We start from the raw sequence: 8,283 nt of genomic DNA on the forward strand, positions 1-8,283 counted from the left end.
AACACTTTCTTTGTAAGGTAGTATGCCCCTCGAAATTTCCTAACCTCTTATGGCTGTCTACTCTTGCTGTAGTCCAACAGAGAACCATTTCCAGAGACAGCATTAACAAAGGTTATTCTTACTCTGACTCCTCTTGTGAGAATAAATATGCCTTCACCCAACTGCTTATCTACTTGTTAAATCAGATATAGCATGTTTTTAGCTCTACAATTATGAATTCCTTGCATCTGTTGAATTCTTGACTCTGTTGTTATAGGACTAAAACCAATGTTAGATTTACAATTATCCTGTTTGAATAAATCCATTAAAATAAAAAAGATTTACCTTAGCAGTGACTAACAAGCCTCACTCATTTCACCGGGTGTGCTTTAGAGAACACCAAGGCTAGTTTAAAAAAAAAAGATCTGATTGAGTTTCTAACCCTCTGAAGGGATATAGGACTAATTCCCGCAATATTGGATCAATTGGTACTGACTCAGAGCCCTTCTATACACGCATTAAAACCTGAGGGGAACCGGGTTAAAATGGGAGGGGTGGCTAAACAACATTTAGCCAAGGTGCAAGAGGAATCAGGAGGAATCCAGTTAAGGGCTGGAAAACACGTGTTTAAAAGATGCCCTTTAAACTTGATTCTTCCTGGGAAACACACACCTTTCCATGCCTGTGTATCCCAGCAGTCATGGAAAACATGTGCTTTCCTCCCCCCCCCCCCCCCCCCGGTGTGAACTCCTCCAGAGCATGTGCATTTCTGAAAAGCCCAAAACAGCTAATCATCTGTCAAACGGAGACACAGATGGCTCAGGGAAGCACAAGTGGAAAGCAAATACAACTGTCTCAAATTCTGTTTTTTACACTTGTTATTTTAAACAGAGCTTGAATTAACAATTGGGGGAAGACAGAGATCCGAGGGAAGTTTTTTTTTTATTTTAATGCTCTGTTATGCACATATGTGCATTTCTGGAGTGAATTTTTTAAAAAATCCACCAGATGTCTCCCTTCCACCCTCTATCTTAATCCACTTCAAAAAAAAAAAAAGCTGTGAGGACCGCAGGGGGACTATACAGTGGGGTGGACAGATCTGTGTTTGAACTTCCTTTGATGTACCACATTTTAAAAACCCACTTCTTTGTCCTACATTTTGGCACTGTCTGGAAGCGCCCTTAGTGGAGCTTACATACGTTTAGCTAGTCCCTCTTGATTTAATAGATTTAATAGATCTATCCTAGAGAGAAGTAATAATTGGATTTAAATAATAGAAATTAAATATAAAACAAAACCACATGGCATGCTAGAGTTTTCTATACTTGTTTTTGGAAGATGTGAAAGCATCATCTGGGATACAATTCTATTTACAAAACATATGTCACAAAGTTGGATGACAGGCATTTTCACAAATATGAGGCCCACAGATTAAATCATCACTTCTGGTTTGGTGACCAGTGATCTTACAAAGAAATAACATGTCTCTGTGGTAGGAGTCCTTCAGAACCCCTTTCAGCAAACTTTTTGGTTATTTTCCACCTTATAGCGTCATCCCCATTTTTTAATATAAATGAGTAGTGAAAAATTCTGGAAAAGTCAAGAAGTCATTTCCTTTTGTTGCATTTTAGTTAGTTCTAAAAAAGTATCAGCTAACTAGATTTTTGTCTATATGAAATGTGTGGTGGATATATAGAATAATTTGTATCTTCCTTCAAAATGTCATCGAGAAAAACTTTAGTCTAGCATCATATAGTCAATACAAGCCAGACATAACAAATACCAAAATAGCAACTGCAATTACATTTACTTAAGGATTTAAATGAATTCCAGCCACATCTACAAACCACGACAGGTTTAGTCAAATCATAGATGGTAAAGGCTATCGCACTGAATGGAACTTATTCCCAAGCAAATGCACATTCTTCATCGGGGATGGGCAAAGTTTGCTTTTGGGGCTTTGTGTGATCCTTAAACTGCTTTTATAGCCCATACTGCCTCCAGCCGCTCTGAACTGCCATCTTTCTGGGTTTTGTCTTTTGTATTAGGAGTGACTTGAGAAACTGCAAGTCGCTTCTGGTGTGATAGAAGAGTGAATGATGGGGGGGGGGGGACAAAAGGCTTTCCACAGGAGGAGCTGCTGCTACTGTAAAAAGAGGAGAACAAGCTGAGCCCAGGCTGCTGGCCACGTGGATGGATGAGGGAGAAAGCCTGAATTGTCACTAGAAGCCAACATGACTAAATGGGATTTATTGTATCTTGGACATGTCATGAGGCAACATGACTCATTGATAAGGAAAAAAAACTGCCCAGTAAAGTAGAAGGCAGCAGGAAAAGAGAGAGACCACAATGCAGACCCAATCTAGGAAGCCATGGCACTGAGTTTGCAAGAACTGAGCAGCATCCATGGAGGTTCTTGTTCCTTTTATTTGTGAAGCCTCAGCTGATTTTTGTGGTGAGCCCACTCTTGTTTTATGTAACCAAAAAACCTCTCTTTTTGAAACCCTGACATTTTCACAAAATAATTAAATCAGAATGAAGGAGGCAATACATGATATGTGCATAGCTGTTGGTACTAGTGCATAGATGATCCCCACCATTGTGTACATAGTGTACAGAGAGTAAACTATGAATCTGACCTTTCAAGATCAACCCAGAAGATCAATTTCAACCTCATTGGCTGCACAATGAGTACGGAGGTCTGAAGATAGCACATTTGTCCAAGAGATATTTTGTTTCTCAGAATAGTAACCTGAAATACTTTCTAAATGAGAAAATATGGAACCCTCAGCCCCAAAGCATTTCAAGACAATGCAATGTTGGGCATATGATTGTGTGTGGTTGAAAAGTACCTGTGAAGTCACCAGTGGTGGATGACACATCCCATAGGCTGGTGATATTGTGCTTTGGTGCAGAAGAAGCAGCCCCGACTCTTTCTCTAAAATCCATTCCCCAATGCAAACCCACCCAACTTCAAAATATAGTCCTGGCTACAGCTCAAGGCATCTTTAGCCTTGCTGGCTCACATGTGCTCTCTGGCAATTTCCTTCTGCTGAACATCTGGCTTAATTATAAACTTCACCTTCCCATTAAATGCCTTCCCATTCCTGGCTGGCTAATTAGCCTCAGCTGCTTTTATTAATATTTTGTAGTCCTCCTCCCAGTTTATTTTCCTCCAAGTGTTTAGACTGGTCAGAAAAAGGAAGGGAAGGGAAAGGAAAGGGGGAGAGAAAGAAAGAAGAATATTGTTAAACAAGGCTACACAGTAGCGGAGCCCAGTTACAGATCTCAGCAGGGTCCCATTTTGAAGTGGTTGTTTTTGTGTGGCTAGCAGTCTTTGATTCCCTGTGCTTTGGATAATAATAGCCCAACATTCTTTAGGATGAAATAACTAAATCATAATCAAGAAGCTTTGTTCGGTTTCATTAGGCTTCATTTCCTTACAGAAGGTCATGTAAAGCAAAGTTGATCAAATTAGCCTTCTAGCATTTCCAGCATCTGTTGAAAAAGAGGGGGAGAAATAGGAAATAGGAAATAGAATCTCAGGCTTTATAAGGGGGGGGGGGGGGACAACTCATTAAAATATAAACTAGCATGCTGAGCAAGAGCTGGTGTGATGTAATAATATGAGCGTTGGACTCTGGAGACTAGGGTTTGAATCCCTGCCTGGCCATGGAAATCCACTGTGTGATTTTGGGTAATAAATCTTGTTAAGAAAACATCATGACAGGTTTGCCTTGGGATTGCCACACAGCAGCAGCAGCAGCAACAACAACAACAATGACAATTTGAACACAATTCCTGTACATGTAGGTACAACCACATGCTCAGGAAAAGATCAGCATGGAGGTCAGCAATAAGAACAACTCACTGAGAGACACATATATGTGGAATTTACAGCTATAGCCCTTTTATAGTCTAGTCCACAATTACTCAGTGAGCAAGAGAGAGTGTTCTCTGTTTCCACTGCCCTGCATCCATTTTAAGTTTCCATCACATCTCCATCATTCTGAATCTTTCCGGGTACAGGCAGTCCCCACGTTATAAACATCAAACTTACAAATGACTCATAGTTAAGAGTGTGGGTGAGACAACAAAAAGTGAGAGAAATCTACCCCTTGGAAGGGAAATTCTCTCCTGAAAAAGTTATCATGGGAAAGAGTGTCTCCTCTGAAGCTTTATCACCAATCTGTTTTCACTACAAGCCTTTTTTTTTCAAAATGCAATTATCACATCGACAGAAAGTGAGGTGAAATTTTCTGAGCAAAGGCACAGACAGCCAAACAAACACCACAGGGGTGCTAGCCCTTCCCCATGTTATCCAAATATATATTTTTGGCTGAAGTTATACTTTTTGGCTGAAGTTATACTTTAAAAATGTACCTGTTCCAACTTACATGCAAATTCAACTTAAGAATAAACCTACAGAACCTATCGTATTCGAAACTTGCTGACTGCCTGTAATTGATGGATTGACTGATTGATGAGGCAAATTGTTCTTCTTGATTGCAAGATACTTATATTGTTTGTAGGTTTTTTCATTCCTTCAAAGAAACAAATGTACTTCAAATTGTTTTATAGGCTTCTGATTCAGAGCTGCTATTCTGAATCATCCACTTTTGTTGTATAGATTGGTAAATCCATGCTAATTCAAGCAGAATGCTTTCTCCTGGAGGGGAGGTGGTCAAAAAGCCACTCAGAGTGCTGCCCCCTCCCCTTTTTACAATGCACTCATCCCAAATATGTTGCTTCCTTTTACCCTGGTTTTTTTTAAAAAAAAAATGGAAGAGTTCTATGGCAGAACCAAGAAATTGTTTCAAACAGCTGGAAGCAGCCCCTCAGAAAAATGGAATTAGTGGACACACACCACTTGTTAAATATTTTTATTTATGAATCTTAACATCACACTTCATTCCTAAATTGGAAACCACAATAGATACACCATATATGGTGGCACAATGGGTGCTGGAAAAAGTACTGACTTGAAGGTTGCTGACGTGCAGGTTGCCAGTTTGAATCCAGCTCCCCATGCAGGGACATGAGAGAAGCCTCCCACAAAGACAGTAAAACAACAAAATATCCGGGTGTCCCCTGGGCAATGTGCTTGCAGATGGCTAATTCTCTCATACCATAAGCGACGCAAAGTTTCTCAAAGTCGCTCCTGACACACACAAAAATCTATAAACTACATCCATTATGTTTACTATCCTTCTTTGCAATAAAGAAAGAAAATTGTTCTATATATTTAAACCTATAGTTATAATATCTCCTTTTCCCCTTACATAATCTGTAAAAAGGTTACCATGTTGTTATAATTTTATAGTGCTTTTAAAAATAGGTTTGTCAATTTATTTAATTTATTAATTTTCCATTCATTCTACAATATCTGGACTCTGATTATTTTTCTAGTATTTTGCTTACACTAATCTTGCATCTCTTTTCAAATATTGTATTAAAATTCTATACTCTATTTTGATCTTATTTTCCACATCTAACATACCTAAGAGAAACAACTCAAGTCTAAATGTTATTTCTGTTTTCAAAATTGGAATTTGGGGTTTCATTTATAACACACCTTTCCTCCAACATGGTTGACATGCACACCATTTCTTCCACTAAGGATTTGTCAAAGTTTCACCCTCCTCTTCCTCAAAATAGGAAGATCTCTCCACTATCCCCTCCTCCTCCTCCTCCTCCTTCTCCTCCTCCTCCTCTACAATTCCTCTTTCATCTTTACAAAAAAAATACATTGAGGAGGAGAGTTATTTACTGATCTTAAAAAATGCACTGTTTTGCAGCAAATTTGAACCTGTTTTTTTCCCCACACAGAGCTTGTGGACATTAGATTTTTGATTCATGGAGTCTGCATGGCTAGAATTCATCTTTTCCAATTCACTTCTCCAAATTTTGGTCCAGTACTGCACCCACATTTCACTGATTCATGCAAGCCTTCTGCCTGTTGAGAAAGCAAGAAAAAAAGACAAAGATGTACAGGCAAATGCAGACTTGCCCAGTGTTTTTGGACTCTATCTACAGACAAAGAACCACAAACTTTAACCTTCATGTTAACACCCTGAAACTTAGTTACTGTAATTAGATTCTTGCTGATAAGTCTTAGGAGAGGGAGATTTATCTATCCTATGCCAAAGTGTGGTGATGATGGTGATGAGGGCAGGAGCAGCTCAGGACTTCATGTCAACCATGGACCTGTCCCAAGTAGTATCTGGTGCCACCCATGTTGCTGGACACACCCTTGACTTTGTTTTATTGCTGGGCAGGATGACAGTGTTCTAGGTGTGGAGGAATTTTCCATATTCCTATTGTCACGAATAGAGTGCTACTTGGTCAGATTTAGACTCTCTGGTACGTCAAGCCCTTAAAGGAGCGGGAGTATGGTTAATATAACACCTTGCATGGAGTTTAAGGATCCAGATAGATTCCTTACAACTCTTGGTGAGTAGTACAGGTGATCTATCAATGCCCTGGCTGAACTCTGGAACAGGGAAATTCCCAAAACAGTGGACATGGTTTATTTATTTTGTTTTATTTTTATCCTGCCTTTCTGCCAAAATAGGGACTCAAGGTGGCTAAAAGCAACCATTACACTATACAAATTAAAAACAAAGCAAATGCATGTAAATATGAATATAAAAATTAAAAAATTAAATCTTTGTCATGAAGCATAACATTAAAATACAATTAACATTACAGTTAAAAACTACATGGCCCATCTAAATTCCACTCAAGCAATGCCCAGCAGCTTGACTCTCTTCATTCCCTAAATGCCTGATGTCATTTGCTCACAGTAGAGTCTCGCTTATCCAATATAAATGGGCTGGCAGAATGTTGGATAAGCAAAAATGTTGGATAATGAGGAGGGATTAAGGAAAAGCCTATTAAATGTCAAATTATGTTATGATTTTACAAATTACACACCAAAACATCATTTTTACAACAAACTGACAGAAAAAGCAGTTCAATTAACAGTAACATTATGTAATAATTTTAATAATTTACAAATTTAGCACCAAAACATCACAATGTATTGAAAACATTGACTACAAAAACATTGACTACAAATAAAGATAGAATTGCATAAAATGAACTTATAGTAACAACATTGTCGGCAGTTAAATCTGTAAAAAGTTTAGTCCTGTGAAAATCTTTACAAATCTGTGATCCTTGCCTGCCTAGAGAAGCAGCTGTGGATCCAGGCGGGAGGCAAACTGCATTGGATAATACAAAACATTGAATAAGTGAAGGTTGAATAAGTGAGACTCTACTGTATATGCCCTTTCCCACAGAGTAAAGGCAAGTGAGCACCCTGCTTCATAAGCTGGCAGTGATGAAATGAGTGGGACAGAGACTAAGACTCATCAAATTAGCTGCCGGATTCACCAGGAATTGTGGCAAATCCGTCAGGGCCTGGTGGGGTGTGCAGGGAACCCATCGCCCCACGGCCTGCATTGCCTGACTTACCCCTTACCCCATGCCACAGGGGGAAGCATCCGCTGCCTGGGTTCCCCCCATTGTTGCCAGTGCAACATGGGAAGCCTCCTGTGTTGCCGCAGTGACGTATTATGTTTCCTCTTCACTTTTACCACAGATCCCTACTGGAAGTAGTTTGACATTGTGGGATGGGAACTGGCGGGCTCCATGGAGCAAGTACTTAACATCTACATTAAACTACTGGAGAGGTTATCCAGAGTTTTGGAGTTGGACGTCGCCAGTATGTTGATGCATAGTGTTGACACCCAGAGCATGCATTTCACTTGTCCTAGATGACAACAGAAAAGGACAACCACTTATAGGGTGATGCAAGTTCTACAATTTCAGTTTTTCATGTGGCAGTCATGAAGTGACTTTTTCCATGCTTACAATTTCTGAGACTATAATCTTGAAGGACATCTAGTGGTATTCTGTGGCATTTGCACATTGCTTTCACAAAAATATAGCATCTTGCTTTATTGTTATTATATCTATGGCCCCAACAGATGCTATGAGCCAGGGCTTCTGTGAATACACATGTGGGATTCCGAGGCATTACAGCAGCAGGATGTCCAGTAACAGGGCAGGGTGAGGTACATACAATTTTTATTGTGGGGACACAAGAAAAAGTTGAGTTGGTGGCATGAGGATGTAGGCATTGGTCACTCACTATAAAAGAGATTTCTGTGGAGAAAGGTTGTCATAGCTAATGACAAAATGGCTCCCAATTAATGTATTTTAATTAAAAAGTATATTGTGGAGTTTTCAAGAAAAAATCAATATTTTCCGCATGCATTTGTGTAACCTAAATAATAG

The sequence above is a fragment of the Anolis carolinensis genome, chromosome 2, assembly GCF_035594765.1.
Source record: "Anolis carolinensis isolate JA03-04 chromosome 2, rAnoCar3.1.pri, whole genome shotgun sequence".
Lineage (NCBI taxonomy): Eukaryota > Metazoa > Chordata > Lepidosauria > Squamata > Dactyloidae > Anolis > Anolis carolinensis.